Source organism: Ochotona princeps, chromosome 10 (assembly GCF_030435755.1).
Source record: "Ochotona princeps isolate mOchPri1 chromosome 10, mOchPri1.hap1, whole genome shotgun sequence".
Lineage (NCBI taxonomy): Eukaryota > Metazoa > Chordata > Mammalia > Lagomorpha > Ochotonidae > Ochotona > Ochotona princeps.
The window spans coordinates 29,250,203-29,261,745 of NC_080841.1; the positions used below are offsets into that span (position 1 = coordinate 29,250,203).

At 38.0% G+C, this 11,543-nt stretch overlaps 1 pseudogene; it reads right to left on the reverse strand.

Moving 5' to 3' along the window:
• Positions 1-4,842: 4,842 nt before the first annotated feature.
• LOC101521042 (large ribosomal subunit protein eL30-like) lies at positions 4,843-5,445 on the reverse strand (annotated as a pseudogene).
• Positions 5,446-11,543: the final 6,098 nt, after the last annotated feature.

Sequence of the window (11,543 nt, forward strand, 5' to 3'; positions counted from 1 at the left end):
TGTAGCAATTGCTAGCCTTTCTGTGTCATTGGCCACAAACACATCTTATGGCAAACTGTGGATAGATATGTAGCTTGGCTCATATGGTAATTGTTTGCATACTCGGAATCCCAGGATTTGCTTACCTTTCCTGACTCCTTATGAATGTATAATTTAAACAGAGAAGAAAAGCCACTTTCTTTTCACTGATTCTTATTCCCTTCCTTATCCATTTCAATTTGAAATCCTGTAACTAATCTGAAGGGGCATATTTTATCCTTAGAAGGCAGTGGAGGGTTTTTGTTGCTATGATCAAAAGTGTGTGGTCTAATGGAGAAGTGAGTGTGGTAGGGGTGGTGGGTTCTATTTAAAGCCTTGCCACTGACTCACTGAGGCATCCTAGCGAAAGATCGTTAACTTCTATGACTTTGTGCTTACTTCTGTTAGAAGATGTGTTCCCTTCTCAGCAGGGTCTTCTCTGGGCAGAAAAGTTAGCATTTGAGAAGCATAAAAATTTAAAATTATGTGACTCTTATCAAATACAAAATCTACTAAGATGTATTTTTTCTCTTCCTTCTCATAAGATCCTTTTGCCCACCCAGTCAATTAGGTAAAAATCCTATCATGACCCAATTGGAGACCTGCAGTTTAAAAATATGTGTGAAAATATCAAAGTTTCAGCACTCCTGTGTATAGGCAGAAAGAGAAAAAACAGGAGAGTTATGGCCCAGGAGTCTAAATGTAAGAGGTCTGGGCTGGCTTTGTTATCATCTTGAAAATTTGGACCAGACTCTGTCTTGCTCCAAGTCCAAAGTTCTGGTGATCTCTGATACCCTATGTTCTTATTATTATTCTGAGTTACGGGGTGCTGTTTAATACAGATGACAATTCAAGGAAGTGAATGGAGGACAGCTCGGAATTCTCACTAAGGGGTCATAATTCTGCCTGTACTCTTCTCTACCTCCCCATGGGAGGGCTCCACATACTTGCTGCTCACTAGTTCTGCAACTGTTTTCATTGAATCCTTACTTGGCATGGGATCAGACTGATCTAAAGCTGGGAACAGAGAGCAAGACAAGGTGCCTGCCTTCAGATCATTCAGCATCCAGTGACAACAATGGACCCAGAAGAATGGCAACACCTGGGCCCAGTTAAGCCTCCTGAGGTTTGGAAAGGCCCCCAAGAATAAAAAGGAAAGAAAAGGAAACTATGACCTATTAGAAATGAGTGGAAATGGCCCATTGACCAATCTTTGCCAGGTATTATATTGGTTATATTTACCCAGCTAGCAAATTGGGTGGTCATTAGGTTATGATAGCTCCAACATCTTGAATTTCCACTTAAGTAAGCTGAAACCAGCTCAGTATAAACGGTAAAAGGACATTAAAGCTTAGGCAACCAGAAATCATCAATTCAATTCTAACTTGGGACTTCCTGCCTTCACAAATTGAATATTTTCTTTGTTTTATTTCTTCAAACATCTTTTAGATGTTCCCCCAGATGCTCCTTCAGTGGAATGTTCAGTCACTTGTTGCCCAATTCATGAATCACCAAATGCTCAAACCCCTTAAAAATTCCGTATGTCTAAAGCTTACCTTTTAGCAAACTTCATATTAATTTTAGGAAGCAGATCTTGCTTTTATGATTTATAGTTATGGACAGTTAGGTATAAAGAGAACAAATTTCCTTATGTTCATAGAATCAGTACATAACAGAGCAGCATTCAAGAATATTAGACTTCAAAGAATTAAGTAATCATTGCAATAACCCTTATCAGAGATTGGAGAGTTCTCATAGGTGGAAGATAAAGGTACAAAATTGTGGAGCTCAGTTTGGATTACTGGTCACAATTTAAGGACAGATGCAGGCAGTGGTGGTAGTTCTCCTTGTGTCTGCATGTTGTTCTAGACAGAAGCCACAAAAGGGTAGTAACTTGATCTGTTTCTTTTTCTTTCCTCTATATAAAAGTTTGATTTTGATGATTCGTGAAAGATAGACTGGGAAAGAATACGACCGTGCCCATTCATTTGTTCAAGTCCAGGCACTGATGGAGTGATATTAGGTAGAGGCAATCAGTGAGAAAAGGATGGCTGTAGCTCAGAAGAGAGGGTTGAGCCAAGCTCCTGCTCCCTCAACAATAGCATTTCAGTAGATAGAGGAGATCCAGCAAAGCCCTTTATACTTCTATTTGGAATATTAAGATCTGTCAGGAGACATGAACTGATCCTTAGGCTAAGATCTTTGGAGTCACATTATAGGTGTGAATTAAAATAGATGGAGCTGTGAAGATTTTCATATCCCCACAAGCATGTTCCAGACAAAGCACAGGTTCTCAAAGATTCAAGGCACACTGCATTCTCATATCCTTGGAGGGACATACAGGGAAAATTGATTTAAGTGTCTCTTGACCCTCCTAAATATATAACCTCTAAAGAGCAGGAAGAGCTGTTCCTGCCCAGCCAGTTATCCATGCCAGTATCATCCAGAAAAAGGAGCAGGACTCCCAGACACCAACTGTGCTTCACTGAAAGGGGAAGAGAGTCAGGAAACCTAGACATCAATCCTTTCAGACTGTGTAGTGTGAATCATGGTGCTCACAAGTATTTTGGCCACAGAGTCTCCGGAGAAATGGGGCAAAGCCCAGACAGCCCACAGTAACATCAGAAGGTATTGAGAAGGACAACTTGAAGATGATGGGAGAGATTTTACACTTACAGACAGAGATCAAGCCCATGACACTAATCAACCTAGATGGAGGCTAAAAAGATGTGACAAAAATGAGACAAGTATATCCACTCCATTCCTGACTTTACTGACTCTAAAAGTGATCAGAAAATAAAAGTAACTTTCCCTGTTCATTTTGAAAACCAAAAGATTCACTCCATAAAAGATTTCACCTCTCTATTTTTCACCCAATACCTTCTCCTTCCTATCTTTAGCAGGATACTATTGACAATGCATAGCTCTCTAATCATTGTAAGACCTGGAAAAGTTGCAGCAATTCTGGTTCCATCTCTTCCGCTTACTAGCTATCTGATATAGCACCATTTGCTTTGTTCCTTTTGTTAGGAAAAGAAGGAAGCAATGAAATGGTGGATTTGGAAGAGCAGATTGTCCCTTAGGGTCCCTTGCACTTAAAACAATCTCTCATTTGTTTCTTTCTCCCGACCTCCCACTCTCATCCCATTTATGTTAATCTTTTTTTCTTCTTTCGCTGTTTTTTTTTTTCCTTGCTTATAAAATCTAGCTCCTGTGAGTAATGTTCATGTGCTGATGAATATATTGGTTCTTTGTCATCTCAGATAATGAGAGACAGATCATGTGGATAAACCCAAAGTGCAAACACTGTCCATTTACGTGGCTGAGGAACATTCCAATCTGATTAACAGTCTAATGTTTGGTTTGGACTGTGCTCACCAAGGATCCATTAGCTAGTTAGCAGAATGGACACAGACAGATTAACAGGGAAGTCTTGCAAAGGAGTAAGGACTGTGGCTGGAATATGCACGTCAGCCAGGTCTCTTCTTACAAGCATGGGATGACTAGTAAATTAGATTTGGTTGGTTTGTGAGATTAACACTAAAATGTCTAACTACAGGCTCTATTCCCTTCGCTGGCCATGTTGTACACAGGATGCAGTGTCTATCTAATCTCCAGAGATAAGCAGCATGAGTGTTTGGTTTATTATTTTTATTCTCCTTTTAAAGTACACAGATAGATGCTAGATTGATAGATGCATGAATGGTTAATGTTTTATATATAAAATTATATCATGAATATCTTTATATTTCACACTTTATATTATCATATTATTTAGTTTTTCTAGTGGTATCTACTTGTGTCTCACTAACATTTCATGTTATCCATGCATAATAAGTTACTAAGCATTTCTTTATTCCTGAGACATTATTCCCAATCTTTCCATTATTCCATATGGGGTGCAAACCCTTTTATATGAATATGGCACAGATTCCCTAAAAATGAATTTTAGGGTAAAAGGCCACAAAGATTTTTGAGACTCTTTAATAAATTGTCAAAAGTTCTCAGCAAGTACCAACAATTTCTTTTTTTTTTTAAAGATTTTATTATTATTGGAAAGCCAGATATACAGAGAGGAGGAGAGACAGAGAGGAAGATCTTCCCTCTGATGATTTCACTCCCCAAGTGAGCCACCAACGGGCCAGTCCGCGCTGATCCGAAGCCGGGAACCAGGAACCTCTTCTAGGTCTCCCACGTGGGTGCAGGGTCCCAAAGCTTTGGGCCGTCCTCGACTGCTTTCCTATGCCACAAGCAGGGAGCTGGATGGGAAGTGGAGCTGCCGGGATTAGAACCGGCGCCCATATGGGATCCTGGCGCATTCAAGGCGAGGACTTTAGCCGCTAGGCCACGCCGCCGGGCCCAGTAGCAGCAATTTCTTACTGTTGGAATAGCACACTCTTGAACTTTTTCTAGGCAAAAAACAGTAATAATTTTAAATAAAGATTTCCTGAATTTATTTTGCAGATTTAAACTTATATTAAATGTTGATGAAGTACTCTGTTTTTGATTACGGATGCAGCTAATTCATGTGAGTGTTATATGACCTGCATGCATGTGTACATGCATTGTGTATTAGCTCTTTGTTATCTGTAATTTTTCTTCATTTCTTTCTGTCTGTTGATTTTGTTGATCCTCTTAATACTCAAGATTATAGCCTATTTGTTTTCAAATCTTTACTTTCATTTTCCAGTGTCCATGCTTCTATTTGTATCATTCCTTCAGTCCTCTGAAAACTGGAAAATATTCATATTTTCTAGTTGTTAAATTTTTATGTTTAGCTTTATAATTCAGCCTGTATTTATTTCTTCGTTATTATTATTATTTTAACACAAGCTCTGGCAGGTTTTATTAAAGGAAAAATTTCAGGATTTACTTTTTACCAATCTGTTGTGGTATGCTTCTAACAATATCAGAGTCACCTGGGTCAATGTTAGAGAGAGTGCACACTCTGTAGTACTTCCCACACGCTGTGTCCAGTTCTATGTTATTGCCACTGTAGTGATGGACACCAGTTCTGGCCAACGTAATGCTCTATTTCAGATTTCCTCAAGGCTGGGCAGTTGTTGGTGAGGATGACCAGCTTCGCCTTGCCCTGTCAGGTCACCTTTAGGGACTGCTTGTAGCCCAGCACTTATTTTCCGCTCTTCATCACCAGCTGGAGCCAGGAGTTGATGGACTCCAGCGACTTTTTCGTCTTCTTGGTGGGAATGGAGGACTTAGTCCTCCAGCTGTTGGAAGTCAGTCTTCAACTACTAGCTCTTAGGAAATTGGTTTAGCAGAAAACAGGAAAGAAACAAACAAGCAAAACCTACCTAATCTAGAGACACACCTACTTCCACAGGCATTCTTCATGTTGGAATCAGTCCATATAAGGTCTTGACTCTCTTCCTCCAGCTTCCCAAGGTCAGCTTCAGAAGCACAACCCATGGCAAGAACACACCACAACTCCCAAATTCGCAATCCAAGTTCCCAAACTGGTAAAGTTCCAAATGTGAAAGGCTTTTCTTCCCATAACTTGATATCAGCATTGATTTAGCAATTAGACATTCACCAAATCAGTAACAGGTAGTTTATAGTTTTGATAACGCCCACTACTTATCATTGTAGTTCTGGTACATATCCATTTGGGTCTTGTGTCTATGAAGTACTGTGTAATATTTAGGATCTTATCAAATGATCTTTCTAAAAGTCTAAATTCCAATATACGTTCAGACTTGAGAATTTAGGATGAAAATCAGTGAACCAATATGAAATATATTTTAAAATTTATCTTGATGCATGCACTCTGTTAATAGCAATATCATCATTAGGCATTTTGAAATTTCATTTAGTAAAGCAATTCTGACCTGATTATTCTCTAAATAACTTTAGAATGAGTTTACCAAATGATCCTCTCACATTGAGATTTTCATTGAGATATGTTTAGCATAAAAGTAATCTGGAAATCATTTAAATTTTAAGTAGTACTACCAAGAATGTGGTTAAGTCAATCCTTTTGTTCGCTCTGTAGGTGAACTTGAAATTTTTTTAGGAAAGTTCAATGAGAATTTTATGAGTATCTTTACTATGACCCAGATCTTAGTCAATTATTGTGTGACTTTTTTCCTCTAGTTAATCATTATTTATTTATGAAAAAATAATCCTTTTATGGCTTTACTTTTGCCTCTATTTCTGAAACTAATTAATGTTTAGAAGTTTCAATTGAATGCTCTTGGATTTTCCTTTGAATTTTGTCAACTGAAAATAATGCCAAATTTGTTCTCTCCTGAAATATTTATGCATTCTCTTCCCATTTTATATCACATCATATGGACAGCATGTGCATGAGAATGTGAAATAAAGATGGCAGGAGCAAGGATTCTAGTCAGGATCCCAATTTTAACTGGGATTGTCCCTGATGTCTCAGTATTAAGCATTATGATAGCTGGTACTCCGTGACACTTATTTTAAGTTACCTCCAGAAATATTCTGCTCTTAGTTGCCTAAGGTTTTTTTTTAAACATCTGTAAGAAATACATTTTGTTGTGTTTATGTTTTTGACATCTTTCAAAACTACGATATACTTATGTCTTTTAAAACATGAGTATGGTACAGTAATTAACAAATTTCCTAGCACTAAACTATTCTTGAATTTGGGGATAAACGTTCATCGAACATGTAAATTTCAGTAACTCTTTTCAAACTATGAATATTTACACACATGTGCTTAAGTTACTTTTTTTTAAAGATTTGTTTTTTACTGGACAGTCAGATATACAGAGAAGTGGAGAGACAGAGAGGAAGATCTTCCATCTGCTGGCTCATTCCCCAAGTGGCCCCAAAGGCCAGAGCTGAGCTGATCCAAAGCCAGGAGCCTGGAGCTTCCTCCAGGTCTCCCACATGGGTGCAGGGTCCCAAGGCTTTCGGGCATCCTTGATTGCTTTCCCAGGCCATGAGGAGAGAAGCAGGGCAGCTGGGATTAGAACCAGTGCCCATATGGGATCCTAGCACATATAAGGTGAGAACTTTAGCCACTAGGCCTCTGTGCCAGGCCCTGAAGTTAATCTTTAGTAAGTTTCTCAAATGTGAGTATAGACACAGCTCCTGGGGAGGAATTTTGAAGCAAAGATTACACAACCCAGAAATCCTGACAAATGTCAGGAATAAAATTTGTTACTGAATAACTTCAAATTTCTAACAGAAAAAAAATGCTCTATTGTCAAAAGACAAATAGAATTATGTTAAAATAGCAAAAGGAGCCCAGCGGAATAGCCTAGCGGCTAAAGTCTTCACCTTGAACATGCTGGGATCCCATAAGGGCACTGGTTCTAATCCCAGCAGCCCTGCTTCCCATCCAGCTCCCTGCTTGTGACCTGGAAAAGCAGTCAAGGATGGCCCAAAGCCTTGGGACCCTGCACCCACATGGGAGACACGGAGGAAGCTTCTGGCTCCAAGACACAGATTGGCTCAGCTCCAGTTGTTGCAGTCACTTGGGGAGTAAACCATAGGATGGACGATTTTGTCTGTCTCTCCTCCTCTCTGTAAATCTGCCTTTCCAATAAAAATAAATAAATCTTCAAAAAGAATAGCAAACAGAAGATTCCATGTTCTATAAAGAACTCAAGCAACCAATTACAGAAAAGAGAAACAATCCAATAGAAAAATGAGCAATGAATATGAAGGAGGGGTTTAAAATAGGGCTATAAATTGATATATTATTTAAAATAATGCTCAACCTTTAAAATGATTAAAGAAATATAACTCGAAACTGCCACAGCCCTTATTTTGTGGCTAGCAAAAATAGTAAAATTACAAGCATTTGGTGATATCCCATTCTGGCAAGGATACAAAGAAATAACCTCTTTTATTTATTGTTTATAGAGGACTTGGCAATAATTACCAAATTAAAACTTGTGTTCATTATGCCCAATAATTTTGTTGCTAAAGAAAGCATAACCTAGATTTATTCACAAAATACAGATGGAAAGTAAAACCAAACCTAACCAACCAATATAATCACTTACAGAAAACTGATCAAACAAATTAAGATACTGTCATGTGATAGGACATCAGCTCACCTTTAAAAACAACAGTCAGATGGCAGTTCTTTGTCACTGTGTCTAAGACACTGCTTGGGATATCTGCACCCGATAACCGAGTGTGTGGATTGGAGATCTGCCTCCAGCCCCCACTGCATTTTGTGGTAACACACACCCTTAGGGGAATGGTTTGTATAATTATTGTCTTTTTGAAATGACAAACAGATGTTCCATCCACTGGTTCACCCAAGGGAGATCTGTGTGCCTGGTGTCTTTGTCTCTATTCTTCTGGCCTTTTAAATAAAACAAAATTAAACACAAATAGATAACTGAATATATAAAATAAGCAAATATAGGCTGGCAAAATGGCATATCAGATTAAGCTGCTACCTGCGACGCTGGCATTCCATATGACTTCTGCCCCCTGCTAATGGTCTGAGGAAAGCAGTGGAAGATGGGAAATGTGCTTGGAAGAGGCTCCTGTATTCTGGTTTAAGCTTGTCTCCGCCCTGGCTGTTGTCGTAAGATAGATTCATTCTTTCTTTCTCTCTGTTTCTCTCTTTCTCTCTCTCCTCTCTTCCCTATGTATGTCTGCCTTTGAAATAAATTTTTCAAAAAATTAGAAATTCATAAAGCAAATAAATATTGAAAAAAAACAATGGAAGGGATAAGTGCGGTGGCACAGCCCTCGGGCTGCTGCTTGGGAAATCCACATGGCATTCCACAGTGCCTGGCCCCGACTCCACCTCCCCTGGGAATGCAGCTTTCTGCTAGTCCACAGCTGAGTCTCTGCCACCCATATGGGTGACTCACATGAAACTCCAACCTTCTGACTTCAGCTTGGCCTAGCCCTGGCCATTGCAGACTTTTGAAGAATGCACCAGCAAATGGCAACTCTCTCTTGTCCTCACTTTCACTCTTGCCTTTTCTGAAAAGGAAATAGAATAGACGCATCTGTACTAAGGTAAATTTCAAATATAAACTATTTGATGAAGGAGAGCAAATTGCAGAGTAGACATATTCTGCCCCCTTTACTAGATGTGCTAAATGATGAACAGATAAAGACAGACACTGCTATGTGCATCTTTTATTTGTTTTTCACACCCCAGTATTACTTTAGGCGATAGCAGGGAGCGGGGAGAGGGCGCAAGAGGGCAGTGACAGTTCTCAGTGTTTACTCTCCGCATTGTTTCAACCTTATGTTCTTAAAACTCTTTGAAATACATGAAACCTGTTCCCTTTATATAAATAAAATGTATAAAATCAACAATGGTTTTGTGGAGATTATTTTAAAGTTTATTTTCTTCTACACACTTTGTAAATATTATATTGACAAGAACTTAGTATCATTCTGATTCAAATGGTGAGACAGAGTAGATCCTGAAATCTGAAATTTTCACCAATATCCCCAGAAAATTTAATGAGGGGAGTTCAGAAACATAAAGGAGAGCTCGATTCTGTTGCTCTGTTATTTTATCTCTTTAATAAGCAATTCATAGTTGTCCATTTTATATAATCTAGAAAAGTTACTCAACACCCAAAATCTCAATTTCTTGATAATATGGAAATAAATCTCCCATAAAGGTAAAGTCTTAATGGAAATAATCATTTCACACCTATTGATCTTATTCCAAAAAGTGACTGTTTACTCTTCTTTTACAATCCTATTTTCAATTGTGTGTTCAATCCAAATGACCTATATTTTCCAACATATTCCCACAATTACACAGATAAATCTTGCATAAGCTTCTTCTCCATGATTTGCTTTATACTCCATCCTTTCAAATCTATGAGACCTCTTGAATGTTTTCCTTGATTTTCCTTGACCTATTTGTATTTTAAAGCTGAATTTGAACTTTTTCATATTAATTGTTCTTTTTTCTGTAATTCATGACTATGTTTTATCTGTATTATTTCTTCTCCATTTCACTTTGTTCTGTTATTTTGCAATTTAAAAAAATTTGTACTTCCTCTACTTAACCAAAAATAATATAAACTATTAAAAATTACTGCACATAAAATCCAAACATAATTTTCAGTATAAATTTCTCAGTATTACTTCATGATACAGAAGGGTAATTTTATTTTCCCTTTATCTCAATAGTTATCTAAGAACTTTTTAAGATTTATTTTATTTTTAATTGGAAAAGCAGCTCTACAGAAAAAAGGAGAGACAGAAATACCTTCCATCCACTAGTGGTTCACTCCTCAACAAGTGGCCATAACAACCAGAGCTGAGCAGACCTGAGGCCAGGATCCAAGAGCCTTCTCTTGGTCTCCCACACAGGTGCAGGGTCCCAAGACTTTGGGCCATCCTCTGCTGCTTTGCCAGGCCACAAGCAGAGAGCTAGAAGGGAAACAAAGCAGCTGGGCCAAGAACCGGTGCCCATATGGGTTTTGGCACATGCAGGGCGCAGACCCAGCCACTAAGTCTTCACATTGGGTACTAATTTAAAAAAAATTTTTAAGTACCACACGATAAGATATTTTTGTTTAAATTTTAATTATTTAAATTTAATGAAAATCCAATTGTCAGAAAATGTTATAATGCTATATCATGCAAGGTTTTAATATTTCATGTTTAATTTTTATATTTTTCAATACTTAAATGCATATCCTACTTATTAATATATGTGCATCAGTTCATTTTTACTGAATAATATTTCTTAATCTTAACTTGTTAACAAAGTATCCATCTACCTTTGTTCTTGATTGTTGGCTATCTGATTTTCCAAAATGTGACAGGAGCATGGTAGCTGGCCCTATGGCAGTTTCATATTTTTTTATTGTATGTCCCCTTTGTGTCCTCTCATTTTTATTTATCTGTTGTTTTCCAACTCTGTTTTAGAGGGTTTACCATGTTAAACATCCTTGACCTATCTTTAGCTACTTTGTTTTATTTATGAAGTCATTAGCAAATATTTATTTAACATCATGCCAAAATTGACATCACTCTGTAGCAGTAACAAGTGGCAGAGCCATGTAATGAAGTTCTGGTCAGTAGGTTAGAAGCAGAAAGAGACCACGTCTCCTCTTTCTCATTTCTTCTGTTTGCACACATGCAGCTGGCTGGAGATACAGAATCATTTGTGAAATGAGAGAAGGACTGACTCGTAAATATGTCTTCCAATGTTATTTAGTTATTCAACAGCACCAAAATATATCTACCCCTGGATTTTGTTTCAATAGAAGAAAAATAAATCCTTATATGCTTAAACTACTGTGAGGTGGCTTTCATGTGCCTGCAACTGAGTACATTCCTAATTTACCTCTACATCAAAATTTTCAAAAATAGATTTTTCAAAAACATATCTTCATCACTTTTGAGACATTCCCTCCCTTATACATATGGTTCACTCCTCCAAATACCTGCAATGGCTTGGGTTGGGCCAGGAAGCCGAGAGTTGAGACCTCAATTAGAGTCTTTCTCACGCGGGTCAGGAATCAAGTGCTTTGAGCCATCACTACTACCTCCCAAGGTCCACGACGGCAGAAAGCTGGAATCAG